The sequence below is a fragment of the Nannospalax galili genome, unplaced genomic scaffold (genome assembly GCF_000622305.1).
Source record: "Nannospalax galili isolate Female #2095 unplaced genomic scaffold, S.galili_v1.0 scaffold1402, whole genome shotgun sequence".
Taxonomy (NCBI): domain Eukaryota; kingdom Metazoa; phylum Chordata; class Mammalia; order Rodentia; family Spalacidae; genus Nannospalax; species Nannospalax galili.
The window spans coordinates 1270825-1290669 of record NW_008348453.1 but is presented as its reverse complement, the minus strand read 5'-3'; the positions used below and the strand labels follow the sequence as shown (position 1 = coordinate 1290669).

Below are 19845 nucleotides of genomic sequence, written 5' to 3'. Positions count from 1 at the left end.
TTTATGCTTATGAGTCTATTGCCTGCATGTATGTAAGTGCACCCATGTCGTGCAGTGCCCACGGAGGTCAGAAGAAGACGTCAGATCCCTTGGAACTGGAGTTAGGGACTGATAGTTGTTAGCTGCCATGTGGGTGCTAGGAATCCAACCCAGGTCCTCTGCAAGAGCAATCCGTGCTCTTAACCGCTGGGCCATCTCTCCAGCCTGCCCCCTCCCCTTTTTCTTTAAAGAAAGAAAATAAGTTTTTTTAGGACACTACAAAGATCAGCAGGTATGGCAGTAACAGAAGTCTACCAAGACTCTTAATAATTTTTAAAAACCACTGACTTCTTTTCAGGTCTGATTAGGTCGTAGTTGTTTTTCATCTATTTATCTGACTAGGAGCTCCTAGAAGTAGAAATGATTATTTGTGTTTACATTTGTTTTGTCCATTTGTTTTAGTATTATTCTCAAGTCAGGTTTTGCAGGAATTGTTGTAAATAATCCATCTAGGCTATGAAGATGTTCAGTTAAAACTGGTTAGCATAATCAGCAAATCACTTCATTGGATACATGTGAACTTCAATGTGTCCTAAACATCACCCTTAGCCTTTATGTCATTGAGGTCTTCAGGGGCTCAGAAAAATACTCCAAAATATGTCCACTTTGGACCTCTGTCAAAAAGCACCTGGGAGTGGAAAATGCAGGGAGGGGCTCTCCCAGAAGCCCCCTTATCAAAATAAGACCAGACCCACCAAGAGGAGCGCAGTTGCCTTCAGAGCTGACTGAAATTTCATGGACTAAGGAAGACAGTTATCATATCACAGGGGAAGAGACCAAAGGTTAAAGCTGAAGAACTCCAGCTCAGGCCATTATCTGTTCTCCAGCCTCATTTTCTCACCTAAAAATCATTTACTTATTCCTCTGAAATTGCCTACAGCCTCTTCACTTTCTGGTAGGAAGAATGGACTGAAGGCTTGATCATCTGACTCCTCTTTGAGTTTTTGTTTGGTAAGGCTCCCGTATACCTATGCAAACGGGATTCTCATGCTTATCTACCGTTTGTCCATTTGTTTCAACAGATGGATGAACCTTTACTGGGAAAATATGCATTTCCCCATCTCCCCCCACCCCCGGGAGAATGCATCACATCTTCACGTGACAGGCAATCAAATAACTTACTAAATGAGAGTGCTTGTCTAAAAGTGATAATAATCAGTAAAACCCAGTTTCTTTTTTCTTTTTGTAACATTAGGAATACATATAAATTGTAGTTCTAACTAGAATTTCTTTTCTTACCTAAGGAATCATCTTTGAAGGCCCCTAGACTACAGGATTGCTTCAAATATTTGATCAGACATCTTCTAGTTGGTGTCCTTCTAAATACAGAGTCTTCCTAAAGATGGTGCTTTGAGTAAGAAATATGCTTATCTTTGCTGGGAATGTCTTCCAGGCCTTTCTCTCAGTGGCATAGTAGGTGAACCTACTTTGAGTGTGGAACAGAGCTGAGGGCTTAGTGTGGTCTTTCTCAGTTCTGAAGCTCTAGAACTCAGCTCTGCTCACTCATTTTCCCGGTGGTCACCATGAGCAGAGATAGACTCTCAAATGGATTTGTTCATGGAAGAGTCTTTCAGAAGAGACCTCATTTCACTGAAGCGGGAGCCTGTGGGCCTAGGACTTACCCAGACCCAACTAGGGACCAGGTTTCTTCACATGCCTGACTCATCACCACAGTGTTACCCCTCTGGATCAGGGCCTGGAACCTGTTTGTGTCTTCCTCTGGTATGGCTACTTCATGGAGCACCAAGGATACTGAAAGGCAGGAGGGTGGGAGGAAGCAGGTCCCATCATCCTAGGGGGCAGATGATTTAACTAAGGGGTTAGTTCTTAGCTCAGAGAAGTGTTGCTTAAGCCTTATGCCTAAGAGCAGGAGTGTGATGGCCCCTCCCACCACAGTGACAGCTTGCCCTTCCTACCCCTTCTACAGGCGACCCCTTTCACAGGTACCCCAGACTCTTCTTGGAAAAGCAAGAGACATAGTCTTCTACTTCTTCCCCACTACTCTTTGGTAGAACATCTTCTGCTGACAAAGGGCATGTTAGGCAGCTTCCATCACTATGTTATTGCATACAAAAGACTGAGATTCATTCTGTTATGTTTCCAGACAGGGCTTCATGTAGCCCATACTTGCTTGGAACTTGCTATGTAGTCGAGGATGACCTTGAACTTCTGACCCTCCTACCTCTATCTCTCAGGTGTGCACCATGACATCCAATTAAGACTGAGCATTTTTGGTCACCTGGAAGTCAGCCTTCCCCTCCATGACCCCTTTGGAGGTCAAATTGTCTGAACTTCGCCAAGAATCTCAATACCACACCCATGTATACCACTTCTAGCTTAAATAAAGCTTAAATCCATCTCCCTACATTCCTCACTTTCAATAACTTGAAAATTTACTCCCAAATGCCCAGGATAGGCAGAAAAAGCAATCCTTGCCTCCAGCCATTGCTCCCCCCCATATCTTTCCCAACAAGTAACAGTAGCTAACCTTTAATGAGCACTTTGGATATGCTAAATGCTTTATATGAATTAATACATCTAATCCTCACAGCACGTTTGTGAAGTAGATACTATAATTATCATATTTTATTTATTTTTATTTTATGTGTATGAGTGTATTGCCTGCATGTATGTGAGTGCACCCGTGTCGTGCAATGCCACGGAGGTCAGAAGAGGGCTTCGGATTCCCCTGGATCTGGAGTTAAGTACAGTTTGTAGCCATCATGTGGGTGCTGGGAATTGAACCCAGGTCCTCTGCAAGAGCAGTCAGTGCTCTTAACCACTGAACCATCTCTCCAGCCCCAATTATCATATTTTATAAATGAGGAAACAATTATGAGAAGTTCCTCTTGGTCTGAGGTCCGTCTGATGCACCTGTGGAAGGGGGTCACCTGGTTGATGATGAAATGGCATTGGAACCCAGGAGATCCTGCTCCAGAACTTTGCTCTTAGCCATTACACCATGCACCTTGGTCAACTTTACATAGGCAAATGATGCTGCCTCAATTGTCATAAAGCATGTCTGAACACAAGTTAGGGAACTGTGTTGATCTGCATCCTATAGGCTATACAATGCTGCCTTCTCTCCAGCTGCCTTCCAGCCAAATTGCTGCTATCCCAAAGACCTTCCTACACAGAATCTGGAACTGCTGCTTCAAATGCCCTTCATTTTGATCCTCCTAGAGGCTCTTGGGATTCCTGTGGACACCTTCATTGGTGGTCCTGTCTGTTTTCAATGATATTTCTTCACACTCCTTAAGGGAACACCTGCAGTGCTCACTAGCTGAATGTTTACTCCTCTTTCTGGAAGGAAGATGAAAGCAAGCAAGGAGAGCTGGGTACACAGACATCCATCAAATTGAGCTTTTGATCTTTCTGCCCGGGAAGCAGATTTCACACCCAAGCCAACTGCAACATGTTTTACTAGTGAGGTTTCCTATGCTACCCCATCCAGTCTGGAATGGAATCTGCACAGTGGTGAGCCTCCTCAATGCCACACTTGCCAAGGGCCCAGGCCTTGCTCTGCCATGGGTACCGAGAACCTTCTGCAAATGTTTCAGCAGAACACAGTTCCTGAGCAGCACCAGGCCCCAAACTCAGAGTTCCTTCCATACTACACTATACCTGGAGCCACAGACAGTAGAACCAGACAGGGACTTGCTGGGCCCCAAGGCTAGCTCCCCAGTCCTTGAGCCCTTGCATTCTGATGCAGGATCGGGTAGATAATCTAGGCACATGGATCTCTGAGAGAAAAGGGATTTGGTGAACAGATGAGGATCCTTCCAGGAGGAGATGGCAGAAGAAAAGCAATCAGTGCAGGCAAGAAGGGGTGGGGGATGTGGGGAGCCAGCTGTGGTAGGGGCCAGACAGCTGGCTGGCCAGAAGAAACCCTTCCGGATGTCGTTCAGGGCCCGAAATGCGCCCTCAGCAGGGTAAGTTATTGCAATGCCCTTGCAAATATAAAGTGCTGTACAAACACTAAATCTAGAATGGCTAATAATTTTGTTATGTTAAAGCATTCGTGTCAGGTAATTAATGTACTCATTGTGATCATTTAATTTTATGGCAGGTAGTGTAGGGCTGGACAGAAATAGGGCTCTTTGGCCCAGTCCTCTAATTTCTCGTTAGATAAGCCAGCTGCACGTTCTCCTTCTCTGTGGCACCAAGGCCTTGCTTGAGAGAACTGCTGCAGGGGACTCAGCCCCAGGACCTCCACCTGGACCTGAGGCTGGGATTGCTCCTCTTCCTTGGTCCCTGGTGCCTACAGTTCCTGGTGCCCCCTGGTGGTGCCTGAGGCACTACCATTTCTTCCAAGGAAATTCACCGTCCCCCAAGTGGGAAAGCCAAAAACTGGTCTCCTGGATACAATCTCCTTTGACAAGAGTGCCTCAAACTATGCAAGCTATGCACAAAAGTGCTGCCATGTGGTGCATGTGCCTGAAATCACCATCAAATGGAAGACTTTGCAGCATGGAGCACCCAGGCAGGGGAGAGGGGACCCCAGAAAGCCCCAAAGGAAAGCTCTTTAGGTTCCTGCCCACAACACAGAATCCCATTCTCTCCTTCTTTACCGTCTGCTGAGAGTCCTGCCGCAAGCAGGATACCAGCTTCCTTCTCCATTCCTTCTCCCTGCCCATCAGTCACCTGCCTTCTCAGTACCCAAGCCAAGGTGGTCAGTCACTCTTATTCCAGTCCCCAAACTGTTTCATCATCATCTCATTGAGGACTCTTCCTTTTTCACCCACTTACCTGCCCTCGGTTCCAGGATGTCTGCCGGCCTAGAGAGACGCTAAGGAGGCAGGTTTAGGCCTTGCCCCTGTCCTGAATGAGTCCCTCAACCTCATACCTGTCTGTATCCACACAAATGCACAAACATCTGTCTCCGTCTCAACTTCCTTTACTGACTCCTGTGTGCTTCGAGGTGGTGACTAGATGGCTTCTCCATGCTGATATATTGATTAGTTTTGAAACACACTGAGTTATATCTTATAGAATCCTTGACTGTGATCAATATTCTATCAATGCTCTAACTACCTACCTACCTAGACATTCCTTCATTTCAGAAGATGGAAGAAATAGCAACATGTTTCCTCAATACCTAAAATATTTATTACTGGCCCAGAAAGTTTATCAAGATACACTCCTCCCAGTGACTTTCTTTACTAAGTCAGCAGCAGTTGTCTGGATGACCCATAAACTCCCAGCTACTAGTGACCTGATAGGAGCACAGGGGAGACAGCAGGTCCAGCCAGCTGACATAATCCTGCCCCAGTCTCAGACTTAGTATGTACTTAGGAAGTTCTGTACATAGTAGGACCTCAGCTGAGGTGACACATGACTTCTGTCTTCCAGACCAATATTTGAGATGGAGCTCCATACTCATCAGTGTGAGTCTCACAAATGGAAAATTATAGCACTTTCCATCTACAGAGGCATCACCATGTGCCAAGGGCTGTAAAAAAGCACCTTATGTATTGTCTCATTTAATGTGCCCAACATTCTTAAGACTGGGGTCATCTATGGCTTCATTTTATAGATGCAAGACCCAAGTCTCATCAATAAGCAGCTTGCTTGAGGTCACATGGTTGCTCGGTAGCAAAGCTAGAATTTGAACTCAAGGGGTTAAATGCAAGGATCAGCATGCATAGCCACCACTCTACATTGCTTCTGTGCTATGCTGCTGGATCTGCTGACTTTCTGTTCCAAAACAATCATCATGGTCTGCTCTGTGCCAGGCTCTGGGCTGCGCCTTTGGGAGGGATAGACTTTAGACAAGACTGATTGATTTATTGATATTTCCTTATTTGCCAATCACTATACTAAGTTCTACTAAAGAGGAATCTATTATTTCCTGAATAATTGCCAGAGCTGTAGCGCCCTCCTATGCTTTCTTATGCATAAGTGACTATATTTAGTATCAAGTGACTTTACCACTTTAGCCACAGTTAACTGGATCAGGGATGGGCACCTGACCCAACCCAGCAGTCCATGAAAGTGTTAGATGCTACAGAAACACAGACAGAGTGATTATAATGGTGAAACATAAGAAAGGAGAGACAGAAAGGAAACCACATACTGTATGTATATATGTATGTATGTATGTATGTATGTATGTATGTATATCTAAATGAGTGTTTTGCCTGCATGTAAATATACCACATATGCACAATGCCTGCATAGGCCAGAAGGTGTCAGATCACCTGGAACTGGAGTTAAGAATGAGTGTTAGCTGCCATATGGGTGCTAGGAACTGAACATTGGTCCTCCGCAAGAGCAGCCAGTGCTCTTAACTGCTAAGCCATCCCTCCAGCCCCAGGAAACCACCTACTTTAAAAAACTGGACTGTATTCCTAACAATGCCCAGTTCCCAAAGTTTGTTATGGTCTCTGTGAAACCCTCATCGAATGGCAGGCCAATTGTCTCGACTGCTTGCTTTGTCTCTGTGTCTCTGTCTCTCTCTGTGTCTCTGTCTCTCTTTTTCTTCCTTCCTTCCTTCCCTCCCTCCCTCCCTCCCTCTCTCTTTCTTTCTTTCTTTGACATCATATCACTATATGGCCCTGGCTGGTCTGGAACTCATAGATGTCCACCTTCCTCTGCCTCCCCAGTGCTGAGGTTAAAGGCATGTGTCACCATGTCTGGCTAGACTTCCTTATTTCTATCTGTCTCCTCACAATGATCACTTAGTATCAAGACAATCACCGTCTATCTACATGGAGTTCACCACTGAGTGGAGAACAGAGACAGACCGGCACAGCAATTACAGTCCAGTTTGTGAGGGCGAAAGAACACACCACAGTCAGGAGGGAACACATAGTCCTTACTTGTATTACTTTCTTCATCACTGTGACAAAATAGCTAACAAAAGCAACTTAAAGGAAGAGAGTCATATCTGAGCATATAGTTTAAGGAAACATAGTCTGTCCCTTGTGACCAGGAAGGCACGGTGGCTGGCTCTGTATTCATGGTGGTGGGAGTTTGTGGCATAGCTTGTCACATCTCAGCAGATCAAGAAGCAAAAATACCAGAGGCAGAGCCTGGCTATAACCCTCAAGGCCCATTTCCCCCCATGACCCTCTTATTCTAGCTGCTTCATCTCTTAAAGGTTCTACAACTTCCCAAAACAGTGTTGCCAGCTGGAGACCAAGTGCTCACACACAGAAATTCTATTATGATTTGGGGGAGCATTTCAAACCCAAATAATAATATTATTTTACTCAGAGAAAAAGCTAACTTCCTTAGCATGGACTGCAGGGTCCTGCATAATCTGACCCCTTCATTCCCATGTCCCCTCCCCAGCTTCTGTTCTTGTCAGTGCATGCCTCTTCCTGTTCACTCTAGCCTCACTTGCCTCCTGGATGGACGTGGGGACATGCTGACTCCTGCCTTAGGACCTGTGCTTGCTGTCTGCCTCGCCTGTAGTGTCTCCAGATACGTGGCTGCTCAGCTCTCTCACTATGATTTTGTTCACTCGTTTCTTCTCCACGAGGCTTCTTTGACACCTGATCTACTATTCCGTCCTCTAGTCTACTTTTTCTTTTTTTCTGAGAACTTATGTTCCAACATAATGATTTGTTTATTATTTTTATTATTTATTTGACCATTTATTACTGAAATGTAAGCACAATATGAATAGAAATCAGCTTAGTTGCCGGGTGTGAGAATTTAATCACAGCACTCAGAAGGCAGAGGCAGGCAGATCTCTGTGACATTGAGGTCTATGCAGTGAGTTCTAGGCCAGCTGGGGCTAGGAAGACCCTGTCTCAAAAAACAAAGAATAAATGAAATTCTCTTAAAATTGTCTTAGTTTATTTGGGCTGCTGTGACAAAATACCATATACTGGATGGCCTATGTACATATAACAGAAATCTCTCTCTCGTTTTGCAGGCTTAGTGTCTGGTGAGGGCCCATTTCCTAGTTCACAGATGACCAGCCTTTTTTTTTTTTTTTTTTTTTTTTGTTTTTTTTTTTTTTTTTTTTTTTTCTGGTCTCTTTGAAGCAGGGTCTCCCTGTAGCCCCACCTGGCCTGGAACTCAGAGAGATCCATCTGCTTCTGCCTCTCAAGTGCTGGGACTACAGGAGTGTGCCTCCACGCCCAACATCGGGTCTTCTTTTTGTAGAGCACTAACCTCATCCTCAGAACCCTCACTAACTAATCACTTCCCAAAGACTCCATTTCCAAGTGTCTCATGTTTCAAACTCTGTTTTTGTTTGAGACAGGGTCTTACCATGTAACCCTGGCTGGCATGGATTTTTGTTGTTACTGTTTTGTTTTGTTGTTGTTTTTGAGGCAGGGTCTCCCTGTAGTCTCAGCTATGTAGACCAGGCTGGCCTCGGTCTCACACAGATCTGCCTGCTCTGCCTCCTGTAAACTGGGATTAAAGGTGTGCACCACCACACCTGGCCAGGCCAAGATTTTTTAAAGATTTTTTTTTTTTTTTTGGCTTTTTGGTCTTTTTGAGACAGGGTCTCCCTGTAGCCCCAGCTGGCCTAGAACTCACTATGTAGACCAGGCTGGCCTGGAACTCCCAGAGAGATCTACCTGCCTCTGCCTCCCGAGTGCTGGGAATAAAGGTGTGTGCCATCACACCCAGCTAAGATTTTTAAAATAGTATTTTTACTGATTCTTTGAGAATTTCATACAATGTATTTTGATCTTATTCATGCCCTCCCTCAGTTCTTCCCAGCTCCACCCCATCTCCCTACCCACCCAACTTCATGCCCTCTTTTTTTTTAATATTTGATTTTTATTATTTTTTTATGTGTAAGAACATATTGCCTGCATGTATGTGAGTGCACTCATGTCCTGCAATACACAGAGGTCAGAAGAGGGTGTCAGATTCCCCTGGAACTGGAGTTAAGGACAATTCGTAGCCACCATGTGGGTGCTGGGAATCGAACCTGGGTCCTCTCCCCCTTGGGAACCAGCTCCTCTGAATTTACATATCTCTAAGTCTCACAACTTTCACAAGTAGGTCACTAGGAGTAGGAGTATATGGAAACAGTCTTGATTTTTCCCTTGGTTCCCAGACCCAACTGGGTTTACATATGTATGTAATGGTCTTTGATCCAAAATGCATATTGTGTCCTAGAACAGAGTTTCTCAACTTTGGCACTGCTGATATTTTGAACTGGATAAGTCTTTAATTGGGGTAGAACGTTGTATTATGTAGGAAGCACATTCCTAGCCTCTACTTACTAGACGCCAGTAGTACTACCTCTCCCCTCTCCCACCATGTGCCACCCTTAATCTTGACAATTAAAAAATGACCCCAGGGGCTGAAGAGATGGCTCAGCAGTTAAGAGCACTGGCTACTCTTGCAGAGGACCCAGGATTGATTCCCAGTGACTAACAACCATCTGTAACTCCAGTTTCTGGGGATCTGATGTCCTCTCTGATTTCTGTGGGCATTGCATGACATGGGTGCACTTACATACATGCAGGCAATACTCATATACATAAAATCAAAATAATTGAAAAATATTTGTAATGACCCAAGACAATGCTAGGTGTTACCTAGGGAGCAAAAACAGTTTTGCTTGTGGCTAAGAGCATGATACCTTGCTGTCTTATCACCTCTTTGCTGGTGATTCCCTTGTGCCTAACACAGGTCATCCATCGTTCTCTCAGGCTGGAAGTTCTGGTGCTAGAGTGTATGACATAATCAATGGGTCTCATGTGCTGGGCTCCCTCTTGCATCTCCTTTGCTGTAGAGCTGGACCCTTGGTCTGACATGATGGATTTAATAATATGTTGGTAGAGTAAATAATCTGTGTAAGCCTTCAATTAATGGTGCTGGCTAAAGCCTTGTAAAAAGGAACTACAAACCCATAACCAGAGTATATCTATTCCTGTAAGTATAAATTTCTATTCCTTCCAGAATGGATAAAGTCCCAAATAATCAATTACTTCCCTAGAGCATGGTGTCACATTGGGGGTCCAGCACTGGTCTGTGTTACTGGTAGACTGGACATTTTGCAGAAGCAGAATTAACCCTGGTAAGTGGAACCTGTGCAGTTGGGTCCCTATATAACTTATTTTTGTCTATCGATCTATCCAGTCACCCATCCATCCATCTCTACCATTATATTTACTTCATCTATGTATTCATTGTGCCAGCATGGGGATAGCCAATGACAGAATTGATTGATGTCACCTGGCTGAGTCATTTTGTCTGCCTGATGTTCCAGTGCCTCTTCCATACTGGATGCTCTCTAATGAGTATTAACATGGTATACAAAGACCTTCATATGTTGTGCCCATGTTCATTTGTCCACTCACCTGTCAGTACCCAGACTTGTAGCCTTCTTAATTTACTTTCCTTTAGACCCCTGGACAGTTAGCTCAGTCATCAACCACTGCCCATGAGTCCATATATACTCTAGCCCCATAAAGTGAACTCTCAGTGCTCCGCTTATTGGAAGGATTCTCCCTCACTGCTGTCTTTCAGCCCAGTCATTATCCTCTTTCAACCTGTACTATACTGAGTCAGCCCACCTATAGGGCTTTAATCTTCTCTCCTGGTCATGAGGAATTTCTTCACACAACCTGTGTGAGCAGAGGAGAGGCACTGGTGCCACAGAGGCAGATGACATGGAGGCACCTGCTCTGCAGCTGCTTTTCCCCAGTCCTGTATGCACCTGCTTTCTCCTACCTCAAGACGGATGGTTATTGGGCCTGTCCACCATTATGACCTGGTAGGTTCAAGAACTTAAATTGAAGAAAAACCCTAAAGAACCTGCCTTAAAGGTGAGCAAGATGAGATGACTCAGTGGTAAAGGTGCCTGCCACCAAACCTGGTGCCCTGAATTCAATTCTCAGGACCTGCATGGTAGAAGGAGAGAACCAATTCCTGCAAGGTGTTCTCTGAACTCCACACACACACACACACACACACACACACAAAACAGGTGGATCTCTGTGAGTTCAAGGCTAGCCTGGTCTGCATAGTAAGTTCCAGGACAGCTGGGGCCACAGGGAGACCTGCTTCAAAAAGACCCAAAAAAAAAAAAAAAAAAAAAAAAAGAACCTGCCTTAAAAATCGTGGGAGCACGGACAGTGCTGGAGAGATGGCTCAGTGGTTAAGAGCTCTTGCAAAGGACCTGGGTTTGGATCCTAGCACCCATGGAGGCTAACAAGATCCAATGCCCTCTTCTGGCCTCTGTGGGCATTACACACACATGGTGCACTTACATACATGCAGACGAAACACTCGCACACATAAAATAAAAATAAAATATTTTTAAAAATCATGTTGGGTCAGGGAGACTACAAGTTTGAAGAAACAGCAAAGTTGAGGAGAGAATTAATATGCTTTTGGTTTTAATTTTATTAAATCCTGTTCAGTCTGCATAACAGTTACTTTCTGTGTACCAGGCATTACACTAAGAACTTTATGTGTTATTTAAACCACATGAGTTATTCAGTAGGAATTATTACCATACCCATTTTTCAGAAGGAGAAAGTAAGGTTTGGGGAGGTTAGGTAACATCCTGAGGAGCATAGAGTTGGCAAATGATGGAACAAAGCCTGAATTCCAGGCCTGCCTAGCTCAAATAGCCACTTTATTACCCATTTTCTTGGTGGAAAAATTCAATGAACTTCAAGCTTCTGTAAACTGGAATGGAGAGAGGTGTATATGGACAGGGAGTGGGAGGGACATTCCTGGCTGTGGCATGCTGTGCCATGCAGAGGAACATCAGGTTCTGCTCATTCAGTCCTTCACTCAACAAACATTCACTAAATAGCTAGCTGATAGAGACCTAAAAGAAGCATGTCTGGCCCCTTTACCCTTACAAGTTCCCTTGGGGAAAATTTTCCTATAAGGAGAATTACTGCTCAGATTTGGAATACAGAATGTATTTGTCTGCCCAGAATAGCCCTGAGGCCTCAAGGAAGGCTAAAGTGGTTTTAGGCCCTAAGATGCAAACTGCTCTCCTCTGCTTTCAAGAGCTGCCCCCATTGGCAGAGGCATGAACAGGCTGATCCTTGGATATAAGCTAGCGTGTCAGTTTCCTCTTTTCAGAGGTCTCTGGTGCCTGATGTCTCAGCTGCACCATGTCCCATCTTATCGTTAGAGTGATTGGTTATTTCACGAGCTCAAGTTTCCACTTATCAAGTAACCACCTGCCCACATGGTCCCTCAGTATTCCTTGGGTACACGTGGAACTGTACAGTCAGACCCTTGGCCTAGGATTTTTTTTAAATTAAAATTTAATTTATTATTATTATCACTATTACTATTATGAGAGAGAGAGAGAGAGAGAGAGAGAGAGAGAATGTGCCAGTACACATGTGCCATTGAGTGCTTGTGAAGGTCAGGAGACAACTTTCAGAAGTTGGTTCTCTCCTTCACTGTGGTCTCTTGGTTGTCAGGTTGTCAGGCTTGCGTGACAGTGCCTTTATCATAGAGCCATCTTGCCTGTCCCAGTCTATAATTTTTAGGTCAGCCTTGGAAGATCAACAACTACAATAACTTGCATCTTAGAAGCATCTACTGTGTGCCAGATGCAGTATCAAACACCGTAGAGGGATGACTGGCTTTCATTCTCGTGGCTACCTTCTCAAGCTCGGGGCCACTGCCGGAGGTAAGAGATGTGGTCGGCATGCAGAGGCGCCTCTTGGTGAGGATTTGAGTCCTCCCTCTGCCACCTTGTTCCTTCAGTGTAGAACTTTCACCTGCTGCTCTGGTTGGTCTCTGGCAATGCTTTTGCCTAGTTTCCACTTGCCCACTGCCTCCCTGAAGCAGACACCCCTACCAGGTTGGCTCCCGCTCCCTGTACCTCCCTTGAACCTTTCCCGGCCTTGGCATATGTTTCTCCTTCTGCCCAGAGTCCCCACTTTCCCTTTTCTGCCTGGTAAAATCCTTATTTTTCAAGCCTTGCTTTAATGGCATGCTAACCTCCCTGCCCTTCCCTGTCAGAATTAATTGCTCCCTCCTTTGTGTTGCTCAACAGCACTTATCACAGAACTGTAGTTACTTGTTTGGCCACTCAGTCTGGGAGAAGAGGCACAGTGGCCTGGTCTCATTTTCTCCTTGTCTTTGAGGTTCAGGGGCTGCCCAGATTTGAGAAAGCCCATGGAGATTGGGGTATGGAGCTTAGAAGTTTGACCTGGGGATCTGTCTGTACCTTGCTGTCTACCCACTCTCTCCCTGACTTGCTAAAACTGGCTTCCAGAGACTAAGACAGGATTTCCACTCAGCTGGAGTATGGGATCTCTTGTCCAAATGATGCTCCTTCTTCAGTGTTCCACCTGCCACCTGCCCCCTGTCTGGTGCCAGACCCCCAACCCATGGTGCTCCCAGCTCTCTCCCACTTAGCAGCATCTGTGGATTTCATTAACTAGCTACTTAACCCCTCTCGCTCAGATCAGCTCTGAAGATGATAAATCAGGCTCAGGGCTGGTCCTTGCAGTGGCCCTCCTCTCTATACACCCTCTAATAAGGCTCTGGATGCCCCTATTCATCACAGGCTGCCCTTTCCTTCTTCTGTACTTCAGCCCCCACCCCCACCCCCCAGTGTCAGTGTTTTTATAGCTCAGATTGAATCCTGGAACCCTAATTTGGGAACAGCCCCTGGAACTGACGTGTTTAAGCATCCTGGGCCAGCAAGGCTGTGGCTTTCCTGAACAGTGGGCTAGGCCAAAGACAGCACCCAGGGGCTACAGGTGATTGTGAGCTCTGGCCCGGGAAAGTAAGAGAAGGTTAATAGAGTACAGAGCTTCTTCCTAGCCAGAAGGTCAAGTTCACTTGTGTGGAAGCAGGTGCAGAGCTAGGCTGATTCACTCTACATTCTCACTCCTCTTGTGTTCTTCCTCAAGACCTTTCCAAGGCTTCTCTCTGCTCCCTGGCAGGTCTCCTGGGACTCAGGGGTGTGCCAAAGCTAGACCAGGGTTGCAAGCAGTGTGGATTTCCTGGCACCCTGCACTGTGGCAGTCTCCCTCCAACACCCCATTCCTGCTCATGTTCCATGCCCTACCCAAACATCGTCTCATTCGCTTTGTTTTTCATTGTCCTTCTTTTCTGTCCTCTCCTTCTCCTTCTATGGTCCCTCTTCTTACCTTCTTTCTCTTTCTTAATCCTGTTCTTCTCTTTTTCTTTTCTTATTTTTTTTCCTTAGGCATAAACTCCCTAGAAGGGACCACACCAAATATGTCAGAGGCCTAAATTTCTGTAGCTCTGAACAGGGCTTCTGTCGTCTGCCCTCCCTCAGGTATCCTTCCTCTTGGGCCCCTTCTGTCACTTTTGTCTATTCTCATTCTAGGATTTTTACCCTCCGATTCCTCACTTTCATCCCCAGTCATCACCAGAGGCGGCACTGGAGGCAGAACGCCCTGCATGGTGCACAAAAGGCTCTGTAAAATCAGCTAGGGGCCAGTGAGATGGTTCAGCAGGTAAAGGTGCTTGCCACCAAGCCTAACAACTTGAGTTCAATCCTCAGGACACATGTGGGAGAAGGAGAGAACTGACTCCTGCAGGTTATCCTCTAACTCACACACACACACACACACACACACACACACACACACTAAATAAATAAACAAACAAATGCAAAAAAAGAAAATCATCAGTTAGGCCCCAATTGAACTTTCCCCACCCTTGTTTCTTCCCTATCAGGACCCGGTGATCCAATGATTCACATTACCTGGAAACAGGCGCTCCTTCCATTGGTACCCTTCTTCTGTCTTGGTTGTGGGGTCAAGGCCATTGGATGCTCATTCAGCCCCCTGAGTGTGTTTTTGTCAGTACTATTTCTGCAATATCTTCATTACCTCCTAATTGGCCAAATCTCTTTTCTTCAGTTTTCTTGTTAAAGACAGATTTAAAGAACAAGTTCAGTAGCTCAGCCGTTTTCAGACCATCATTAATTTCCTACCTTCTTATTTATTAATGGGACAACTTCCTTGCTGGTATTTCTTGTTCCCTGGATATCTGTGTAAAAGCTTGCCTTGCTCATGCAGCCCTTGGGACCAGTGTTAACTCACTCTGAGTTCTCAGCCCTCAGCTGCTCTGGAGTTCTCTCCGTGTCTCTGCTCTCGCAGCCCTCCTTAGTTAAGGCCCCTCCACCCACAGCCTGCAGGGAGAGCAGGGAATGCCTAGTGCATTCTGGGTCTACAGGCTTCCTTCTCATACTTGAAGTGGGACTAAGATTCCCAGTTCTTTCCTTCCAGTGTTTAAGGTCTTACACTTAGCTGACACATGCAGTTTTGTCCACCCCTTAAGATCTGAGGAAACTGAGGGTCAGGAAGAAACCTTGACTTGTCCCAAAGAGGTATAGCCAGGACATGAACTCAGTTTTCCTGGTTCCATATGTTGGGCATTCCTCCATGCTAGCCCACCTCAGGGAAGCCAGTGTGGAAGACGTTTTGATGGGGATAATAGTTTGGTTTGGTTTTGAGATACTATTTGGCCCAACTGGACTAGAACTCATGATCTACCTGCCTTACCTTCCTTCCCAGTGCTAAAATTACGGGCATAGGACCACTGTACCTGGCTACTAAGATAACTCTTCAGACAGAGTTGGAAATCAGGACCAGTAAGATGGCAGTAGCACAGTGGGGAAAAAAATGATTTAAAGATGAGCAGCATTGATCAGCAAACTGTGTGGAATGACCTTTAATACCTGTACCTCTGTGTTCTACCACTTCATCCTCCCATACCATACCAGTTAAACAGTGTATGTTCTAATGATGACATCATTGACATTTAGGAGCAGTTATCTTGGCCCCTGTTCTGTGCCTCTGAAGGACAAGCCTATGTGCATGGCTCCCTCTGACACTTTCCAAGTATATTCTGAGTTATGCCTTTTTTTCCCATTAAAAATTTATTTATTTATTTATTTATTTTTATTTATTTATTTATTTATTTATTTATTTATTTATTTTTCAGACAGAGTCTCACTATGTAGCCTTGGCCGGCCCAGAACTCTAGACTGGCCTAGACCTCACAGAGATCTGCCTGTCCCTACATCGTGAGTGCTGTTTTAAAGCATAAGTGTGCCATCATATCTGGCAGTTGTCTTTTGATTCTGGTTCTCCAGGAGTCTCAGTTCATCTCTCCAGGTAAGAGAGCTGGCCCTGCTGCCACCTACAGACCTCACCATGTAGGGGAGACAGGTAAGCATCAGTCAGCACTGGCCTCTGAGTCAACAGCTAGCGTCACAGAGGCCAGGTGTGGTTCTGAACATGCAGAATCATCCTGCCAATCTGGACCTTCGGTCCCCTCCTGTAGCAGAAGCACTGTAGTGAGCAGCAAGCTAAGGAGCAGTCCCTTGGGACTGAGCCTAGGAGCCGTGTTTTTACACTAAAAGACCTTGTTTCTTGTCTCATCCTGGTCATAACCCTGCTTAATAGAGACATTAAGATGAATGATTGAGGCTGCCTCTCACTGCAGCAGGAAGGAGGGGCAGCATGGGTGACCCTGGGCAGAGGGGGACACAGAGGGGATGGGGTTGAGGTGGGAGGGGAAGCGTCTCCCTCCAACACTGGGCCTCAGTTCTAGTAGGCTGAAACCTGCTCTCTAAGAGCTCCCTGATGACTGCCTCATCCAGCAGGCTTTTCTGTGCTGCCTGCCCATCATCAGACAATATAAACAAGATGTGCTGTGGTTATGTAAGGGATGTCAGTAAATTTTACTTAAATGGGGTTTTCAGGGACTTTAGTACACACAGCCTTTTCTACTTATAAAACCAATAAATAATAATTGTTCAATGTTCAGATGTCTTAAAGTATGTGTTTAAGACTGTATGCAAGCCAGGTGTGGTGGTACATGCTGATAATCCCAGCACTTGGGAGGCCAAGGAGCAGGAGGATCATGAGTTTGAGGCTAATCTCAAAAACAAAGCAAAATAAAACAAAAATAGTATGTGCATGGTCACATTTGATCTTTCTAGTCCTATGATACCAGCCAAGTTATTCTCCCCAATTTATAGACGAGAAAACTGAAGCTTAAAGAAGTGAAGTCACTTGCCCAAGCTAGTGCGTGGAGTTGGACTGTGAACTCAGGCTGTTTGATTTTAGAACCTGTGCCCATAACACTGCTACAGTTCACTGCCTCCAGTTTTACAAATTGACCTAGCCTGGAATTGGGAGAAGGGTAAAGGAGGACTGAGGTTTTGAGTGAGACAGGGAATTGATTTAGAGGTCAGAGACAACAGTTAGGGATAAACAGGCTCATCTCTGGAAAGGGCTGCAGAAGCGGTTGGGCCCCAGGGAGCATGGCTGAGACAGGCCTCATTTAGCATGTTTATGACAGGTCTGGCTGAGGGCAGCCCAGGAAAGCTGCCCCTTGTTAGATGACACCAAACATTCTTAGGCAGGGAAATATATTTTTGTCTTCCTCTAGTCCTCATCCCTTACCTGGTACTTTACTGGATATGAAAAGAATTTAATAAACAGCTTATAAAATATGGATGCTAAGTAAAAGCGAAGAGTCACATTAGCCTCAGACCAGACTACACAGAAAGAATAAAGGTTCATGCCTGCGGATGTGAGTGGACACATTTGGGGAAGATGGATGGGAGAGAAAGCACCATCTAAAGCCTACTCCTCCAGGTGTGGACTGAGGAGCCCAGCATCAGTCTTACCAGGGAACTTGTTAGAATGCAGAACCTGAGGCCTTTTCTAGAGTCACTGATCATAATTCGTATTTAAGCAAGGTGAATGGAAGGAATGCCAGGTCAAGTTTGAGAATTGCTGTAACATAGAACTGCTGAGTCACTGCCTGGCTTTTCACCCCCTGGGCCCATCACCCTCAAGATCAAATCCAAAATGTTAAGAAAGCTTTATAAGGCAGCATATACTTGCAGTCCCAGCTACATACTCTATGTTCTAGTCAAACTGTTCTTATGATCTCCATATGGGCCTTTTTTTCTCCTAATACCTTTGCTTATGCTATTCTATTGTTTTCTAGCCTTTCTCTGTAACCCAGGCCAGCTGCAACTCACTATTTATGTAGCCCAGGCTAACCTCAACTCACAGCAATCCTCCTCCTTCAGTCTCTTAATTGCTGAGATGACAGATATGCACCACCCTACCTGATTTTTTTTTTTTAATTTTTCAGTACTTGGCATTGAACCCAGGGCCTTGCATATGCTGAGCAAGTTCTGTACAACTGGCTTATATCCCTAGCACTTTTACATTTTCATTTTGAGTCAGAGTCTCACTAAGCTGTATGGATTGTCCTTGAACTTGCTATGATGCCCAGGTTGGCCTTGAACTTGTAATCCTCCTGCCCTAGACACCCAAGTACTGGGATTATAGCCATGTGCCACTATAGCTAGCTCATGCTATTCTCTTTGTCCTAGCCTCTTCACTCCTGCCTTCTCTCCTCATTGTTTTGGGCAATTCCTAGTTAACCTTTAAGATTTGACTTAAATATCATCTGTCTGGAGAGTCTTTCCAGTCTGCTAGGTACTTTGTCTTCAAACCCTCTGAATGACAATGATTTCTTTACCTTTATATTTTCCTCATTAGAACTTAAGCTGTGTGAGGCAGGAACTGTGTCTATTATTCATGTCCCTGTCGTGTGCTTTCATGAAGCCCAACATAAAACAAATATTTAAAAAATACTCGGGCTGGAGAGGTGGCTTAGCAGTTAAGAGCACTGGCTGCTCTTCCAGAGATTTGGTTCCCAGCACCCACGTGATGGCTAACAACTGTCTATAACTCCAGTTTTGGGGATCTGACACCCTCTTCTGACCTCCTCAAGCATTGCACCACACGAGTACATTTACATACACGCCAGCAATACACCTGTATTAGTCATTTTTTTGTTCCTGTGATAGAAACACTTACCCAAGCAATTTATAGAAGGAAGAGTTTATTTGAGCTTATGGTTCCAGAAGAATTACAGTCTGTCATGGCAGGGAGTCATGGTGGCTGGAGGTGGCTGGAGCAGGAGCAGCAGAAGCTAAGCTCTCACATCATCACGCAGGCACAGTTGGGAAGGCCTAAAAACTCTACAAGCCCACCCTCAGTGACATGTTTCTTCCAGGATAGCGACACCTTCTAAAACCTCCCAAAACGGCACCATCATCTGGGGACAAAATGTCCAAATACTTGGAGTCTATGGGGGACATTTTCCTTCAAACCACCACATTCTAACCCCTGGCCCCCATAGGCTCATGACCATATAAAATGCAAAATGCATTTAGTCCCATTTTAAAAGTCCCCATAGTTATTATCAGTCTCAATACTATTCAAAAGTCCACAGTCCAAAGTCTATTCTGAGACTCAGGTAAATATCTGAACTGTAAGCCTCTATAAAATCAAAAGACAAATTATATACTCCCAACATACAGTGGAACTGAACACACATTACCATTCCAAAAGGGAGGAATGGAGGGATAGTAAGGAAATACTGGACCAAAACAAGACCAAAAACCAGCAGGGCAAACACCAAATCCAGTAGCTTCACATTCAACTCCTGGGACTTTACTTCCAAAGAGCTTAGATGGCTCAGCCTCTCTAGCTTTGCTCTGTGCAACACACATTTCCCTCTTGTGCTGGTACCACTCCCTGTGTGCAGGTCTTCTTGGCAGATGCCTCACAGCTCTGGCATCACGAACTTCTTGGGGTCTCCACTGTCAACCAGGCTTCACCTTCACAGCTTCACACAATGGCCTATCAAGGCCTTCTCTAGGCAGGAGAACCCCTGCTGCATGCTGCCTGGCCCTAGCAGCAGCTCTCTGAAATCTTGGAGAAAGAACTGATCACCCCTTCACTCTTGCACACTTCATGCCTCTAAAGCCAGCACCAGGTGAACAACACTGCCAAGTTTGACTACAAGTTTGGGGTGGATTCCAGC

General features: G+C 45.3%; 1 long non-coding RNA gene across 2 annotated transcripts in view; it reads right to left on the bottom strand.

Moving 5' to 3' along the window:
• Positions 1-19845, bottom strand: part of LOC115072401 — a 44430-nt gene that overhangs the window by 7470 nt on the left and 17115 nt on the right. For both annotated transcript variants that reach the window (XR_003851456.1, XR_003851457.1), the window contains exon 2: positions 14684-14844. This is a non-coding gene — a long non-coding RNA (uncharacterized LOC115072401). The remainder of the gene's footprint in view (positions 1-14683; positions 14845-19845) is intronic.